A 19,288-nucleotide genomic window follows, 5' to 3' on the forward strand; every position below is an offset into this window, starting at 1 on the left:
CTATTCAAAGTCAAAGGAAAAGAGCAAAGAAATGTTCTAAAAATACATACTGGTATTACGACCGAAGCCACGTTCAACGGGTGAGAGGCGCAGAGCTAACAGTCAGCTTTATTCCAGCACATTCCCATTTGCCATTCTCGTGTGCACTCAGAGGCTAAACTGGCTGCTTGGTCTTAGGAAACTTAGATCCCTGTGTCGTTCATAAGCACGATGACTAGGTTTTCATGCTAATGTGTGACATGTGCCTCAAACCTTTTTATGACGTGGGCCGTGACTTAAAAAAAAAGAAAGAGAGAAAATTTATAGTCTCCCTTCAAGCACTGGTTTTCCGCACTTCCCCCTCAGAAACAACTGTTGGCCAGGATGACCCCAGGATGGCCTGCTCAGCTCCTCTTCGTGCAGCTGCGTTGGTTTCCCAGAAGGTTCTCCGTGCTGTTTCCGGTCCGATGGAGCCAGACTTCTTCATCTCGCTTGTGGAGCCTCAGCCTTGGACCCAGTCTCTGCAGCAGCCTCTGTTTCATGAGACTGGACTGTGTCTGGATGCCTGGCTTGTGTTCTACCCTGGGCCACCAGCCCTTAAGCCTGCAGCCTGCTTCTCTCTCCTTGCTCTCAGGGAACAACCATTCAGCCCACCCGTGGTCTGGCTGGAATGACCGAGAAGCAGGCCAGCGGCTCTGAAGTCTGGGCCAGAGGGCTGGTCATGGGGGCCTCAGCTCCCTTATTCTGGTCCATTCCTTTCCCACCCACGGTTAGAAAGCCCCACCTTATAGGATGTGCTTGCATCACCCTGACCTCACAGGACTGCCGCCAGCTCCGTCCCCTATGGGAATGCTGGTACAGTCTTGCTGCCACCAGCCAATATGCCGGACTTGTTCTTGGGTGCCGCTGAGCCCAGCAAGGCCACCCTGAGTAACCCTGTTGAGAAGCAGTCCCAGCTGCTGACTCTGACCTCAGCTCAGCCCCTGAACCACATCTGGTTCTCACGTCATAGTCCAGCTGCCTCTCCACCTGGCCACCTTCTCAAGCACTGCCCGTTCCCTCGGTCTTTCCCTCCCAGATCCCCACTGACTGCTGGCCCAGCTCTGGTTAACTCAACGTGGCACCTGAGGGTTCCTCTGTTATAACTGCCTCTGGCACAAGAAATTCATGCCACCCCATCTACCTCTTTGTGGAGGAAAATTGTTTCTATTAAACTTTTAAATTCCATTTTTGCTTACCCATGAGACTGATTCTTATTCTCAGCCAGGCTTTGTGTATGCTTCTTTCCAGCCTAAAACCCATGAATCTATACTCATGACACGACAGTTATGTTTCCAAGGCCCCCTGGTATCTGTGCCCTTGTGGAGTCCCCTCTCCCACTGAATGGGGTGGACCCATGCGACCAGGAGAATGTGGCAGAAGTGATAGCACGTGACTTCCAAGGCTAGGCCATAAAAGACGTGACTGCCTCAATCGCTGCTCGTGCTGGGGGAAGCCATCCATGACACCATAGTGACACTCACGCAGCCCTGCCGAAAGGTCTGTGTGGAAAGGAACTGAGGCCTCCTACATGCAGCCAGCCCTTGCCAGCCTCGACATTTGCCAGCTCCGACACTTGCCAGCTCCAACACTTGACAGCTCCGACACTTGCCAGCCCCAGCCAAGCCTTCAGATGACTGCAGTCCCAGCTGATGTCTACAACCTCATGGAAGACCCTGGACTATAACTTCCCCACCAAGCCATTGCTTAATTCCTGACCTGCAGGAACTGTGAGAGATAGGAAATGTTGTAAGCCACTAAATGTTAGAGTAATTTATAATGCAGCAACAAATATCTAATATAGAATGCTTCTCTATTTATCGCCATGTTCCTATGACCCTGCACGGACTTATGGTAGACATGTACACATACTTTCTAAGTTAAACTTTTAATTTTGAGATTATTGTAGATTCACATGAAGTTGTAAGAAATAACACAGGGAGACCCCATACACCCTTTAAGCAGCTGACACAGCGGTGGCGTCCTGCAGAACTGCATTATGGTCTCACAGTTGGGATATGATGTGGATGCAGTCACGACACAGAGCAGTCCCACCCCGTCAGGGGTCCTCACGTTGCCCTTTTACAGCCACACCCACCCACCCCCAGATTTCCCACACTTAATCTCTGGCAACCACTAACATGGCTATAATTTTATCATTTTAAGAAAGCTGTATACAGGGAATCATACAGCACATAAACTTTTAGGATTGCCTTTTTTGTTCACTATGTTTTTCTGAGAGTCATCTAAATTGTTCTGTGTGTCAATAGTCCATTCCTTTTTATTGCGGAGTAGTATTCTATGGTGTGGATGTACCAAAATCTTGTTTAAGCATTCACTCATTGAAGGACATCTAGGATGTTTCTGGTTTGGAGCTATTATGAATAAAGTTTCTATAAGCATTCATGTACAGGTTTTTGTGTGAACAAAAGTTTTCATTTCTCTGAGATAAATGCCCAGGAGTATAATTGCTGGTTTGTAGAGCCATTGCATGTTTAATTTGATAAGATATTTAGTTTAATAAGAAACTGCCTGTGGTAGAATGAATAATGTCCCCAGTTCCCAAAGATGTTGAGGTCCCAATCCCTGGAACCTAGAATGTTAAATGGCAAAAGGGACTTTATAGATGGTGTTAAGTTAAGGATCTTGAGATGGAGAGATTATTCTGGGTTAGTGGGGTGGCCCATAAATACAACAAGTGGCCTTATAAGAAGGAGGAAGAGGAAAATCTGACTACAGATGGTAAAAAGGCAATGAGACAATAGAAGCAGAGACTGGAGTAATGTGACCACAAGCCGAGGAGTGCTGGCAGCCTTTGAGAGCTGGGAAAGACAAAACACAGATTCCCCTCTGGAGCCACCAGAATAAAGCAGGCCTACAGACACCTTGATTTTAGCCTGTGAGACTCATTTCAGACTCTGACCTCCAGAATGGTAAGATAATAAACTCCTGTTGTTTTAAACCACTAAATTAATGCTAATTTGTTAGATAGGCAACAGGAAACTAATATACTGCCAAACTGATTTTTTTTTCTGGAGTGCTCTTGAGCCCAATGTGAATGTCGGGTGAGTAACCAGAGTGTTTGCAGAAGGACGGCACCATTTTATATCCCCATCAATGATGTTTGTGATTTACTTCCTCCACAGTCTTGCCAGCATTTGCTGTTGTCCCTACTTTTTATTTTAACCATTCTGGTAGGCATCTAATGATAATTCATTGTGGTATTAATTTGCATTTTCCTTATGGCCAATAATGTTGAACATATCTTCATGTGTTTATTTGCCCTTTGGTAAAATATCTTTCATGTCTTTGTCCATTTTCTAATTGTATCTTTTTTGCTTTATTACTGTTTCATTGTTTATTATTTATTATTTATTATTTATTTTACAGTTTACTACTCTTTAATATTGCTTACTACTGTTTTTATTATCGAGTTTTTCAGAGATTTTGGTAGATTCTAGATATTATTCCTTTGTTGGACATGTGGTTTGCAAATATTTTCTCTCACTTTGGAGCTTGTCTTTTCATCCTCTTAACAGAGTCTTTGCAGAATAAATTTTTTAAACATTGGGATGGGGTCCAATTCATTACTCTTTCCTGGTACCCATTATACTTTGGTGTCATGCTAAAAGACTCTTTGCCTACCCCTAAAACTCCGGGACTTTCGCTTATGTTTTTTTCTAGAAGTTTTGTAACTTACATTTTACATTTAAGTCTGTGATTCATTTTGAGTTAAGTTTTGTATAAGGTATGAAGTTTGGGACAAGGTTTCCTTTTTAGCATATGGATGTCCAATTGCTCCTGCACAGTTTGTTGAAGAGGCCATCCTTCCTCCACTGAGTTGCTTTTGCATCTTTGTCAAAATCAGTTGGCCATATTTGCATGGATCTATTTTGGGGTTCTTTAACATGTTCCATTGACCTGTGCCTATCCCTCTGCCAATTCCACCAGTCTTGATTACCATAGCTATAGAATAGGTCTTCGTACTGGATAGAGTGATCCATCCTCCTTTATTCTTCATTTTTAAGATATTTTTAGGTATTTACGGTCTGGGCCTTCCACATAAATTTTAGAATAAGCTTGTCTTTGTCAATAAAACACGTTGTGGGATGTTGCATTAAAACTATAGATTTGAGAAGAATTGACATTTTTACTATGTTGAGTCTTACAACATGGTGTTTCCATTTATTTAAGCATTTTTAAAATTCCTTTCATCAGTATTTTTTGATTGTCAGCAAACATATCCTATACACTTTTTGTTAGGTTTATACCTAAGTATTTCCTTTACATTGGTGTGATTGTAAATGTTGTGCATTAATTTCAGCTTCCACATGTTTATTTTTAGTATTCAGAAATGAGATTGGTTTTGTGTAGGCATCTTGGATTCTATGACCATGCTAAATTCACTTATTAGCTCTAGGAATTTGGTTGATTATGTTGATTAATTTTTGAAATGTTGGCCAAATCTTGAACACCTGCTAAATTCCACTTAGTCATGATGTATAATTTTTTTAGATATTGCATATTTTCCTTGCTAATCTTTTGTTGAAAAATTTGTATGTAAGTTCTTGAGAGATAGTGTTCTGTAGTTTTCTTTCTTTCTTTTTTCTGTTCTTTCTTTCTCTCTCTCTCTTTTTTTATACTACTTTGTCTGGTTTTTGGTATCAACATAATACTACTTCCAAAAAATGAGTTGGGAAGTGTTCTGTCTTCTATTTTCTGGAAGAGATTAAGTAAAAGGGATGTTAATTCTTTAAATGTTTAGTGAAATTGTCCAGTAAAACCATATTGGCCTGGAGATTTTTTTTTTTTTTTTTTTTGGAGAGCTTTTTAATTACAAATTTAGTTTCATTGATGTCTATAGAACTGTTGTCTCTTTCATCTTGGTTGATTTGGGGTAGTTTGTGGTTTTAAAGCAATTGATCCATTTATTCTATGTTGTTGAATTTATAAGGATAAAGTTGTTCATAGTATTCCCTTATTGCCCTTTTAATGGCTACAGGATCTGCTGAGATCTCTCATTTCATTCCTGCTATTAGTGATTTGTATTTTCTCTTTTTTATCTTTGTGAATCTCGCTAGGTTTATCAATTTTACTGATTTTTTTTCAAAGAACGTGATTTTGGTTTTATTGATTTTTTTATTGATTTTGTTTTTAATTTCATTGATTTTTGCTTTTATTTTTGTTACTTTCTTCCTTCTGCTTACTTTGGTCCTTCTTTTTTAGTGTCTTGAGACAGATAATTAGATTATTGGTTGGAGAACTTTTCTCTTTCCTAATGTAAGCATTTGGTGCTATAAATTTTCCTGTCAGCAGTGTTCTACCTGTGTTTCACATATTTTGATATGTTGTAGCTTTATTTTCATTCCATTCTATGTATCTTTTATTTCCTTTGAAGCTTCTCCTTTGTCTCATGGATTATCTGCAGGCATGTTTTTTTAATTTTAAAGTTTGGAGACCTTCCGATTTTCTATTATTGATTTCTAATGTAATTCCATTTTAAATTGAACTCCATTATGATCAGAGAACATATTCTGTATGATTTTAATTCTTTTAAATTTAGTTAGATTTGTTTTATAGCCAAAGATATGATGTATCTTGGTGAATGTTTCATGGACACTTGAATGTTTATTCTGCTGTGGTTTTGTGGAATGCTCTATGAAGGTACATTAGATCCTACTGGTTGATAGTGTCACAATTTCTGTATATTGTTGCTGATTTTCTGTCTAGCAGTTCTATCAATTGCTGAGAGTGGGCTATTGAAGTCTCCAACTATAATTATGGATACATATATGCATTTTTGTTATTGTTCCTGTTCCGGTAATGGGTTCATATCATACATGCTTTTTGCATCGTGCTCTTCTCACCCAACAATATCTTGGGAAAATCTTTTCAAATCAACTGTAATAGGACTCTAATTCACTTTTTAAAATGACTGCATATTATTTTATGGTGTAAATGTACCAGAATTTATTCTACTATGTTTCTACAGAGGGGCATTTGCTTTGTTTGATTGGTAACATAATTCCCAGTGACAATTCCACTGGTCTCCTCAATTGCCAGTCTGAGTTTTGATCACAGAGGCTGACAGCTGGAAACTCGCAGTGGTGAAGTGGCCCATAGTAGGCAGTGGGGATGGGAAGGTGGGAGGTGAAAGTCAGTCTGTATTGAGCCTTTTGAGAAAAGAAAGTGACTTTGGAAGTCATCAATAATTCTGCTTGTAAATCACAATAAACAAGCACAAAGAAAGCTCTATCATCCTTTCTTTACCAAAGAGTGTGGTACCTTAGGCAGAGATGAAGTTATCTCTTAATCCTGTAGGACTGTGAACTAAAGACCTGAATTATTCTTAAGACAAGACAAAGCTCTAAAGATAGAATATATACCAACCCTGGCCAAAACTGTAATTGAACCACATTCTTTATTATGATCAAGTTTTCTTAAATTTAACTTACAGACCAGAATATAAACAAATAAGAGAATTCAGGATATAGTGGAATCAGGAAAGTTGAAGGAGTGAGAAATGTTTAGCTCAGGGAGGAGAAGGATAAAGGAAAACATCTCTTCAGAGACCTCAAGGACTGTCACCTGGCAAGGAAGGGACTCAATCTGCAGGGCTGGAGAGAACAAATGCCCACCAGATGCAGGGGGTCATGGGGTGCAAAGCACAATGGCCCCCAAGGGACAGTCACTCCATTCCAGAGGGAGCTCCTGGCCACTGAAGGGACTCCCGCAGAGCCCTGATTCCCAAGGATTCTGGCCCTGACTGAGTGCGTTCTCACTCACGGCACAGACAAATGACCACTGATGTCCGGTGTCAAGCTTTCCTCTGACTGCAGCCAGCCTACGGTAGCACATCTTCCCCATGCGCCCACACACAGCGTGCACACTCCCACCTCCAAAGGGCTTCTCCCTCTGATTCTCCTGCCTTGAGCACTCTCTTCCTACCCAGATCTGGATAGACCTCCAGGACCCAGAATACGATACAACCTGCGTCCTCTGAGAGGCCTTTCCTGATAACCCAGCCCACCACTGATCTCTTACCACATAATTAGCACCTTTGGGAACATGGATTTGTTTTTAATGGTCAGCTTTTCCTGTTCAACTGGGTCACTAGTTCCTTTTAGGGTATGTCCCTATACCTCTTTCACAGCCTACAATACCTTCCACAGAACTGAGTCCCAAAAAAGTACTTGTTGATCCATTAATTCCCCTGCCTCTTTTTTTCCATAAATGCTTTAATTAGAAATGGGGCCATGTGAAAGCGTTACCGAGTTTGCTTTCTGTTTGGAAACACCCTAGTAAAATTTGGCTGTACAGTATTTTAACTTAATGATGATCTCTGTTGGCTCTCATTAAAACTGTCTCTCACTGAGACCTCCTGCAATTAGCTTTCAAAAGAAAGGACAGAAGAAAACAGAATTCCTGGGTCTGCTAAGAAAGCTCCCCAAGTATGGAGCAGCCCGTTAGAGACTTTGGGTGGGCTGCGGCACACTATGAGTTCACAGAAGAAATAATTACTAAAGAACTTACAAATAGACAGAGTTCGAAATGTGCCTGTGGAGTTATGTTCTTAATCCCCAACAGCCAGGGGGACAATAGGCCCCTAGGTTAACTTCCTGGCCACTTGTGATCAGTGACATTCCCCAGTGCCCTGCGGACACTTCTACTCCTGTCTTCACACACTAAGTGCTTACCACGGGCTCTGCCCCCAGGGAAGTCTTGGGGTAAGTGGCTTTCCACCTTTCCCGAAATCCATGGCCTTATAGCATATCTCAGTCAACTCAGGCTGCTATAACAAATATACCACACGCTGGTATGATATAACACATTTATTTCTCATAGTTCTGGGGCTGGAAGTCCTAGATCAAGGCCTTGGCAGGTTCAGTGGCAGGCGAGGGTCAACTTCCTAGTTTGCAGACAGCTGTCTTCCCACTGTGTCTCACATGGTGGAAAGAGAATGAGGCAGCTCTCTGCGGCCTCTTTTATAAGGGCACTGATCCCATTCAGGAGGGCTCTACCCCCAAGACCTAATCGCCTCCCAGAGGCCTCATCTCCTAATACCATCACCTTGGGGCCAGGGTTTCAGCATATGCATTACAGGAGGACACAGACATTCAGTATCACAATTCGTGGCCTTGTATCACACACATACATGCGCCTCTGGATTATGATGTCCCTGAGAGCAGGGAGCATTTCATTCATCCTGGCCTCTCCGGGGCACGGCACGAGGCATCTGGCAGATTCTCACTTAGCACGGGTTGAATGGATGACTACGGAGGTAAACAGAGCTGCGGAGACCCTGAGCAGCGAATCACCAACTGCCGGCACAGGAGAGACAGGAGAGAACAGTTGCTTATTTGGGCTAAGTCTTGAAGGCCAAGGTGAGCTGGAGAGAAGAGGCCAGAGGAGCAGCTGGTTGGGGAAAATGAGTTGTTCCCCGTGACTGGAGTATCGGGGAAGGGGAGCAAGAGATGACGATCAGAAACTAAGATGAAGCCAAACCAAAAGTTTTCCACTCATAATAAGGAATTTGGATTGAATTCTCTAAGAAAGGCAAGCTACAGAGAGCTTTTAAATAGGAGGATGAGATGACAGACATGTATTTTAGAAAGGTAAAGGATTCCTACACTTATAGAAAAGGGGGAAATATATATATTTATCTTAGTAGATGCTGAAAAAAAATCCCTGATAAAATTCAGTAACCATTTGGGATCCTTAAAAAAATTTTGAAAACTAAGATCATAGGTAAATTTTCTTAACTTGTGAAAATGTATATAACAACAATTTCCTCCTTGATAGTTGAATACAGACAGGCTCACTTTGTAGCCAGAAGCAGGAAAGTAACTTTTACGAGTAGAATAGGTCACTGTGCTTATGGCCAAGGCCACAGCCAAGACAATAAGAAATTTATTATTAGCTAAAACTTGTTGCACACACAGGCAAAATTTCCAAGTGGAAAGATGAATATAGAGGAATGTTCAGTATCTTATCATTTGTGAGATATTAGAAACTATCTACATGTCTAACAATTGGGACCTGTTTGAATAAATTTTAGTCCATCCGTAATTTGAATACTAAATGAATGTCAAAAAGAATGAAGCAGAATTGTAGATATTAATGTTGGAAGATCTTCAAAACATGACATAAAAAGCACAAGTCACAGAACAATATATATAGAATGCTTTGCTGTGTGTAACAGAAAGGGAGAAGAAAACATGAAAGAAAGAAAAAGGGGTGGGTGGGTGTGTGTGCGCGAGTGCGCACACACCCTGGAATGGAAATAGCCAATCATTGTTGGGGATTACCTCCGAGAGGAATAACACTAGACATATTGGGAAGGGAGCCGAGGATACTTTCACTTTTCACCCCACATATTTGTGTATTGTTTGAAACATTTCGGTGAACCTATATCATATTTATTCTGTAATCCTACAGGGAGAGTCTGCCAAAGCACCCATCCAGCGAGACCAGTAGTTTATTGCAATAATCAAGGCAAGACACGGTGAGGGCATGAATGAGGGCGAAAGGAAAGGAAAAGAAGATGAAACTCTTTTGAGGCAGAAATGAAAGATTCGTAACTGAACAGATGTAACGGGCTTAGGAAAAGGAAGTATTCAAGGATGACTAGGGGGTCTGAGATTTGGGAAGCAGATGAACAGCGACACATTAACAAAGAGCAGATGCAGGAGGGAAAGGTCGTGAACTCGTTTTGAGATGCGCTACACTTAGGGAACCCCCAGCACTGTGGACAGTAGGTTGCACTGCCAGTTAGCGACACAGATCTGGCTGGACATGCCACTGGTCTTCAGACTGAGACAGTGGTCCCAACCGCCGTCACTGCTCCTAATTGTCCCCTAATTGCCTCTGCATTTATTCCACTTTTCCAATCAATTCTCTGCACAGAAGATAGAATCATCTTTTGAAAAATTTGCAGTGGCTTCCCACTGTACTTACCAAGCCCAATGCACTGGGAGCCTGCCCTACCCCGCCCTGGCTCCTACACTCCAGCCATGCGGCACTCTAGCTCCTCCCCTAGAACGGGCCTATGCACTCCTGCACCAACTCCTACACACCCATATCCCACCACCTTCCAGATAGTTCCACTCATCATTCCGAGCTCCACTTCAGTATCATCTGAGAGAAGCCATCCTTGATTTCCATGTCACCACGACCAGGTATTTTCTCTCTTCTGTCTTCCCCATTGGCACCTAAAGAGCAGGAAGCATGTCCAATTCATGCTGTCCCCAGTCCTAGCACAGGCCAACCCCAGCATGGGGGCTCAATCAGTACCCACTGAATTAAAGAGTTGATTCATATAATAAATTGATGGAGAGATGCATTAATGAATAGATGCATGGAGAAGGTCAGACTGTTCAGAAAAATTCCAGAAACGAAAGTGGGAAGACAAGAAGGCTGCATCAGAACCAAAGAGGAAGACACTTGAGGGCGGAGATTGGGAGTCTTGGAGAGACGCTGGGAGTGAAAGCACGGGGGGCTGCAGGGAGGGGGGCCAGGCTGGAAAGCGCAGGGAAGGGGTTAGCATTCAGGATGAGTGGCCCTGATGCCCCTTCTCCTGTCCGTGGGTCGGCAGAAGCCAATCGTCACATGTTGCATGAAGAAAGGAAGCAGCGACATGGAAGGAAGGGATTTGAAAGGGAAGAAACAGGGCTTAAAGGGCAGGCAGGAGGGAGGGAAGGCTGTTTTAGGGTGGAAGAGACCTAAGGAGGATGTCTCTCTCTATATAAATACAATTATGTGAAAACAAATACTCAAAACTCAGGACTTCCTAATTATTGTCACTTTTGCTATCACCCACGCCTTGGGGGTAAGTCCATTATCCCCTGTGCAGCTGAGCTGCCGCACACCCCTCCCGCCTCCCAGTGGCAGCAGGGCAGCAGCAAACATTGCCAGTCGTGACTTCTTTGTGCAGAGAGCCAAATGCTAACAATGACCATTAACACCCGTGCTCCAGGCATCCTGACCAGGTGAGTAAGCAGGCATGGGGGTGTGAAGGTGGGAGTTTGTGGTCAATACCCAGCAGACATCAGAGTTCTCTCTGCTGGCCATTATCTGATGAGTCTTATTTTCGTCTCCCACCCAAGTTAATAAGTCACTCTGCAAATATCTATTACAGGAGTTGCTACTTCCAGTGAAAGAAGTCACAGCTCAGTTCTTTAGATAATGCAGCCATCACCTCCTCACAAATAACAATCCTTTAAAAAGCAGTTGCTCCATCCCTGAGACCAGAGGAGAACCTGGAGGACTTGGGCCCAGGAAGGAGTGAGCAGGCAGTCAGAACTAGGGCTACCAGGATCCCATCAGTCACAAGATGTGGGGAGTCAGAGGACAGATTGAGGCTTCCCAGGATGTGGGGAGCAGGAGGGACTCAGGGGCAGAAGGGCGCCTCCTCCAGCCCCCACCCCTGCCAGCTCACCCACCCCACCCCTGACCTTCCATGCACAGCTGAGCTCCCAAAAGAGGCCCAATTTTCTGATAGTACTTATTTGCTATCTGCGCTTTAATTTGGTAAAGGCCAGAGACATGCATCAAAATACTTTTTTAAAAAATCCATGACAGCGAATCTTAAACTGAGAAAATTACATCTATAAATTATTATTATTGTTATTATTTGCAAATTAGGAGGAAAAACCATGCTTTTTCAATTTAGTGTGAAAAACCTTGATGTAGAAACCTGCTTCCCTTCCTGGGTGTCTCCGTCACTGGTTGTGATTCTAAAACCGTCAACATATTAATATAAGACGGCTGCATCTCCCGCTGCCAGGCTGCTCCAGCCATGCGGGGAATGTTAGGCATCCCTCCGGGCACAGGCGGCCACCTGAGCCCCCACACTCTGAGCCAGTGCGCCAGCCGCAGCCCAGACCCTCCCCACCCAGTGCTGTAAAGGCCCACTCACAGCTCCCCTTGCCAGCAGGGTCACAGTTCATCTGTCTCCTAGCCAACACCCCCAGTTCAGTAGCCATCTATGGTAAACCCTCGACAAACGTTTGAGGAATTTTTTAAATGTTTCTCCGTTTAACGCCCACAGGAATAGTAACAAAATCTAAGACCCTTCCAGGTAAGTTTATTTGATTATTTCTTATCCCGAATCTCCATGTTTTTGGTGAATAGAAATCCCCGTAAGTGCTTCGGATCAGCTAGTAGCCACTCTAGAAAAGACTTCAAAAGCTGTACATACTTGAGATAGTGAATTTTATGTGTCAACTTGACTGGGCCATAAGGTGCCCAGATATTTGGTTAAACATTATTCTGGGCACATCTCCAAAGGGCTTTTTGGATTAGATTAACATTTGAATCAGTAAACTGAGTAAATAGATTGCCTTTCCCAATGTGAGTGGGCCTCATCCAGTGGGTTGAAGGCCCAAAGAGAACGAAAAGGCTGACTATCCCCTGCATAAGAAGGAATTCCTCTTGCTTGGCTGCCTTCAAGCTGGGACATTGCTTTTCTCCCTACCTTTAGAGTCAAACTGAAACACCTGTTCTTCTGGTCTCAAGCTGCCAGCATCAGGACTAGAACTTACACTGCTAGCTCTCCTGGGCCTCCAGCCTGCTGACCCACTCTGCAGATCTTGGGACTTGCCTGCCTCCAGAACTGTGTGAGCCAATGCCTTATAATAAATCTGTTTTTTAATAAGCAACTATTGGTTTTTTTTCTCTGAAGAACCCTGACTAACACAATGCTAGTAAAAGCAACTTAGGTGAACAGAAGGATTGTCTGATGCTGGCAGAGGCCCCAGCAGACACTGAGCAGGGGAGGGCAGGTGGTACAGCTCCCACCGCTACCACCTGGGGGCTCAGAGACCTGCACCCTCCTTACAGCTCTACTTTGAGGGCCACAGAGCTGAATGCAGGGAGGTCTGACCATACTTGGGACACTGAACTTGCTCAGCCATATTTGGGATCCCTATTAAGCCCAAGGCTGCAACTTATTAGTTAAGAATGATGCTCTCTGAGCACCAAGGCGGAGGCACCACCCAGACCTGCAGAGTATTAGAGCACCACAAATGCCACTTGTAAGTTCGTTTCTGAAAGACAGTCACCATGTGCCAGCTGGGGACCCCCACTCCCATTATGCAAGGACCTCCCTCATTTCTGGAAGATCTTTGAGCATCCAGGCCACAGCTTGACCAACACCAGGGCAAAGACAGGTCCACACAAGTCAGCACAGGAGCAACAGGCAAAACCTGGATGTTTGGAAACTGTGTGTGGAGGCACAGGCGGTGACCTGCTGCCTGCTGAAGCAGGGTGGCCGGCGGTGTGTCCCTGGGGCTCATGATACCATTCTTTCTGTTCTTTTATGTGTTTGGCATGTTGCACGTATATTTCAAAATTCCCTTAATAAATGCTTAAATTTCATAAAAGAATGGTTTGCAAGGCACAATACAAGGTTTAGCAGTGATCTACCAGGGCATGCAGAGCTGCACGCGCAGACAGTTGGGATGGGTGTGAGGCAGTCTAGGCTATATCACCCCTTCCCCTGGGCCAGGGACAGGCAAGACAGAGGGAGCCAAGGCTCTCTTCCCCGCAACCAGCTCCTAGGCACCTCTCCTGCTGAGCGGGCTGCAGGGGCCCTCTAGACCAGAGGGCTCCAAACTGAGACTGGGGGCAGGGGGAGGAAGGCAGCAAGAAGGGAAGTGCTAAATCCCGGGCAGTGAAGGGGATCTTTGGGACTCAACATGAGACAGCCCCGTGGCCCAGGGAGGAGCCAAACTGTGTGCTCACCACAGGCCAATATGTATTTCTGCCAGCATGGAGCACAGTTCATGTCGCCAAGAGGAGGGAGAGAGGGTCTACCAAGGTCAGGAGAGCCACCTGCGCTGCCCCCTTCCATCACAGAAACAAGCACGTGCTGGGCAGTAACGGCATATGGCCAGCCCTCCAAATCCCAGGAAATATCTTTTAAAAACAATAAAAATAATAATCCAACAATGAGAAATAACACAAATAGAACAAAACAATTCAGGATAATAACTATTTACATAGCATTTACATTATTTTAGTTATTGTAAGTAATCTAGAGATGACTTAAAGTGTACCAGACGACGTGTGTAGGTTATATACAAACACTACATTTTATGTAAGGGACTTGAGCATCCATGGCTTTTGGTATTTTGAGGATCCTGAAACCAGTCCCCCTTGGGTACCCAGGGACAACTGTACACAGATGCCCTCATAATTAGCTTACACTTTGTCTCCAGGAGAAGAAAGAAGTCACTATGAGGGGCTGAGTCTTCCAGGCAAAAAAATACTCAAAATAGGCATGTTTTCATTGTTCTACCCTGAGGGGTGAAAGGTTTCTGTTACTCCTTCTTTGGTGGGAACCATAAGACGCTCAGATTATGGCTCGGTGCCTCTGCTAAAAACCACGTGAGCGGCCAATTCTTTGTCAACAGAGCTAGAACCATGTTTCGACTTTCAATTAAAAAAAAAAACAGAACGTTTCTTTTGGGGGCAGGTGGCATTAGAAACTTTTAATATGTACAAAGCCAAAAGCAATAGTATTAAACATATTGTTATTAGGCCCCTCTAGACTGCCAAGCAATTATATTTAATGGAATTTGATAAAATGAAGTCTGTCAGAATGACCTCAGAGTGGAGAGTACTTCCAATGTGAGGCTGGGTGAAGGCCAAGTTCCAGAGTTTGAAGCGTTCTTACAAGTTTAAACTCTTAAAATCTGGAATGGAATCTTTGCTTCTTTTTCGGCCTACTCAATAGACAGAAGTGAGGAAAGCCTCTCTGGAGGGCTTTTCCACTTTGAGAAAACAACATGCCTCAGACGACACCCTAGGATGGCTTCGAGTCTAGAGTAAGCAGCGTCATAACAATGAGCTCTTTGAATATTTTTCTCAGGAAGCCTTGGCCGTAAGCGTGTCAGATGGACAGCTGCTGGGGAGTCGGGAACAGAAGCTCTAGCGGACAAGGTATGGCACCTGAGTCTGCCAGACAAAAAACCCTCAACACTGGGCACTCCCGATCCTCGTACCGGGAGACACCGACTGGTGGCACATCAGTGGACCCTTGTCCTTTTGTGGTTTGTGCTTGGGGAGCGGGGAGGCGACATCATAATGGGGACAAAATGGTTTGTTTGGGTTTTTCTTACCTCCTGAAAATTAATAATTATGAACTTGCAGGACCAAAAGCAACTTGTGAGGCGTGTTGTGCAGCTGCGCGCGTGCGCGCGCGCGCGCACACACACACACACACACGCACACACGTGCGCGCGCCACACCCAGCAGCTCAGTGAGCCATTCCTATGCTCAGAGACTCCCGTTGTAAAAATATTCATTAGCCACCACTTGTAGATCTTTTGTGGTAAAATGCAAAATGTTTTTTTTTTTTGTCCTTTACCCAGAAAATTGTGCACAACTGGCCATGTCTTTCCGTTACATCCATAACCATTTTATTTATGAACTAAATAACTCCACTAACTTCATTATTTTGGGTGATTTTCACTGAACTGGCTGGCTCCTCCGCATGGCTTTCATCTGAGCCCCACCATACAGACACTCGGGTCCTGCCAGTGCTGCGGCCCAGGTGCCTGCCTCTCACCTGGTCTCACCTCTACTCTGATGCATCGCACCTAAGCCAGGGCCCGCGGGCTCAGCACGTCCCCACATTTGCTGCCCTAGGCTTTCTGCTTCCAGGACTTTGCTGAAGCAATATTTACCGTACGTTCTTAAAAAATATGACATATGTTCAAAGGTAAAACATCATGGGCAGGCAGAGTCGAAGTCTGTTCTTTATAGGATTAAAGTTTCACTAATAGCTTATCTTTCAGAATGATTTTTTTCTTAAACATGAATATAAAAGAAATGAATGAGATAATTGGGTATTTCTAAAAATATGACATTTACTATTTTCTAACAAAAAAAAAAAACAGCACCCATCCAAAGTCATCATAAGTTGTCTACCTGTGGAGGGGGTGTGTGTTGTGATTGTGGTTGTGTGTGAGGGGTGTGTGGGGGTGTGTGTGCATGTGATGTGTGTGTATGTGTGAGGTGTGCATGTGCATTTAACATATCTATGCTTATGCCACATAAAAAGAGATGACGCACTTTCCAGATCAAATCAATAACTGTATCTATGAAAGTCAAAAGAATTTCTTAAACTATTTTTCAAACCATTTGGACAATATTTACATGTAAGTTACCCATATTATGAGATGTTTAAACAATTTTAAGAAGAGAAATCAACTGACAAAGTTCAACTTCACTTCAAGGAACAAATTTTTAATCTAGAACTAAAACAATATTCAATCAATTTCACCATAATAATACTTTATGGCTACATTTAAAGTAACTTTTTTATGATCTTTGCTCACAGTTACCAAAAGAACATAGTTCTAAGACAAAGACGATTTAAGATATTTTTATAAACTTAGGCAAGCAAAAACAAAAACAAGAATAAATTCTAGAGTAAATGCAATTTATAAAGACCATCTATAAAGAACAATAGAACATTTACAAATAAAATAAATGATTGTCAATATCATCAGACTCACAAATGGGAGAAATAAAGTTTAAAGAGTTCTTTTTACAAACAAGGTTTCATTCCAAAAGGGAAACACTTTGGCACACCAGGAAATGATGCAGTACTTTTCTGATCATCCAAATCTCCTACCAATAGTCATTTTCATTGTCAGTAAAGCTGTAACACTCCACCACCGAAACCCATGTGAGTCTGACGAAGCCTGGGCAAGTGTCTGTGAACGGCACAACCCGTGTGCTCACTGCTTGCTGACTGTGGGAACAGCGCTGAGCAGTGGGCACCTAAACGCACTGCTTTCCAGTTTGCTCTCCTGATTCTTCTCCTTGGCATTTGGGTCAGTCCTAAAAGTGGTCGCTTCTTTTTTTTACCTTTTTCAGTCTGTGGTGTCATATGATCTACGAAGGAGCCCTTCTTTTGGGGACCACCCTGGGGCCAAGGGCTAACAGAGCAGCCCACAGAGTTTCTTCCCAACTCGCCCCGTAGCAGACAGTTTCAGAGCTAAACCTCAAGGCTGTGCCTGTCTTCAGAAGGTCCAGAAGTTTCTTCTACCTCAGCCCCAGTAGCTCCTTAAGAACTGAACCCCCCACCGACCTCCTGTCCCCTCAACTGTTCATGTCTTTCTTTCCTCCCTAAAGTCTTCCCTGCGTGAATCTGAGGAAGGAGGAGGTGGAGCATCAGTGCACTGCCTTTTGCACGTGCTAAAGACCAGCAGCCTCCATGAGTGATGGGGTCCTGGCCAGCTGTGACTTCAGGGCAAGAGGATTTAAAGGCTGATAGCCCCATAATCAGTACTCTGTATTTCCATCAGTCTTTAGCCCAAATATAAAATAGTTTTTAAATGGAAATTTAATGAAAATATTCATTGTTCTTTGTTGTTGAAATTCTTTTCTATCTGTAGTTTCTCGTTCTTTCTCTTTTACATCATCAAAAGAAAAAGAGGGGGGCCACTATCCTTCGAGGGTGATAGAAAGTGTTTCCAATAAGGCCCACCTGACATGAATATAAACCTTGAAGCTGCGTGAGTTGGAGCCTTTCTCCAGCTTCCAGATGTGCAAAACGCGAGCTGTTATTTAACAGCAAACTCAACGACAGACCAATTTACCATGCCATGAGCTTTGAATTCTAGTGCTGCTCAGGAATGTTTTCCATTTTTAAATTTTGCATCTTTCACTAATTAATGTTACAAGCTGCTGCTCAAATATTTTGATGTTTCCTAGATGATCAAACCCCACCAGATTTCTGTATTTTACAGTCTGTGCTCTCAGATTAAGTTGAAATATTTTTGAATTACAATTCTTATGTGCAATATCCTAGTATCACCTATAAGTAGGTATTTCTGTGAGAGAGGAAAATCTATAATAATACAGTACATACATGTTTCAGGAAATTGGAAAACATTGGGGCTTTCTTTAATTTAGAAAAAATTTCTGTCCAAGAGAATAATAAATCCTTTTTCAAACCCTAAACCTTTGGATTTTATGATCTATATCTAGTCATATTATAAAGATTGCCCATTTCTGTCTGCCAGAAATCTTTAAAGTAAGGATACCAATAGAACTGCTCACAAATCAGTAACACCAAATTAAGATATTTTTCAGTTTCATAATTTTTTAATATATTAAGTTCGTGGTTTTAAACTCAACACAGGCAATGCGGGAATTTGCACATGTGCACCAACAGAGGGCCATGTGATGATTTGATTCGAACGTGCACACAAGAAATTGTCCTTCGGTACCTGGTTTTCTTGCTGCGTGATTTCAAACTTCTCCAGGAAAGCAGGGGACAATGCCTGCATTTACTTTCACATGACACCACTGTTCACAGCTGCTGATGAACAAGGGAGCAAACCACCCACAACAGCACAGAGCACTAATCACTCATGCCATGCACCCCCGGTCACTGCTACCCTCAACTTTGAGGCACCATAAAGTACCCCCAAGACACAAGACAGACTCCACACAGATCCAGCCCTCTAACTACAAATACTATTGCTACCACTGGGGGTAAGTCACAAACCTTACATCAACAGATTGTGGAAGCAGGGCTGACTTATTTTAGTACGTTCATCATTATTTTGCCACATTTGACCTTTAGAACTAGACGGCTGCCTTCATTCTTCATTCAAACAGCAAAAGCAAAGCTCTAAGCAAAGGTGTAACTTTGAGAATTCTCCCTAAATTTGAAGACTATCCTCTATGTTCAACATGACAGGTATAAAATGCTTTGCCAAGGTCTATTTATCTATCTATTTTAAATGTAGGCTTTTTAATAGCAATTACACTAACACTCTAGAAGTAATTATTAATAATACACTCTGGTGTTGCACTTTAACCTCAGAGTTGTCAGGATTTTTTGTTTGGTTTTGTTTTTTCTTTTTGTTTTGGGCCACTGGTTACATAATTTAAATAAGCAATACAAGACGACTATTCATTTTTTCTTAAAATAAGGTCAACCAAATATGCATAGTTTATGCTGATCCTTTTTGGTAAAACATAATGGTCCATATTCAGAAACTAAGGTGAAGGTTAAATTTAAGAGCAGATTCAAAAGGCAGAGGCTCTCTTTTTAATACCAATGGTCACATTGGTTTATAAGCACTTTTAATATAGTTAAAGGTAACCCACAACGTTAACTGTTTCTTTTACTAAAGAAACAGTTCCAAAATTACCAAGATGCTGCATTTTACCTGAGGATGTTTTCTGTTCAATTTTTAAACTGGCTCTGTAGCCTGTATTTACAGACCCACCATCCTGAAGGTTT

The 19,288-nt window shown here is 42.9% G+C and overlaps 1 protein-coding gene and 1 pseudogene across 1 annotated transcript in view; one reads left to right on the forward strand and one right to left on the reverse strand.

Annotated features, from left to right (window-relative positions):
• The window catches only part of SHC3 (SHC adaptor protein 3), a 155,947-nt gene that overhangs the window by 135,165 nt on the left and 1,494 nt on the right, over window positions 1-19,288 (reverse strand). The gene's annotated exons all lie outside the window — the stretch shown is intronic.
• LOC138388640 (small nucleolar RNA U13) lies at window positions 187-276 on the forward strand (annotated as a pseudogene).

This window comes from Eulemur rufifrons, chromosome 7 (assembly GCF_041146395.1).
Source record: "Eulemur rufifrons isolate Redbay chromosome 7, OSU_ERuf_1, whole genome shotgun sequence".
Classification (NCBI taxonomy): domain Eukaryota; kingdom Metazoa; phylum Chordata; class Mammalia; order Primates; family Lemuridae; genus Eulemur; species Eulemur rufifrons.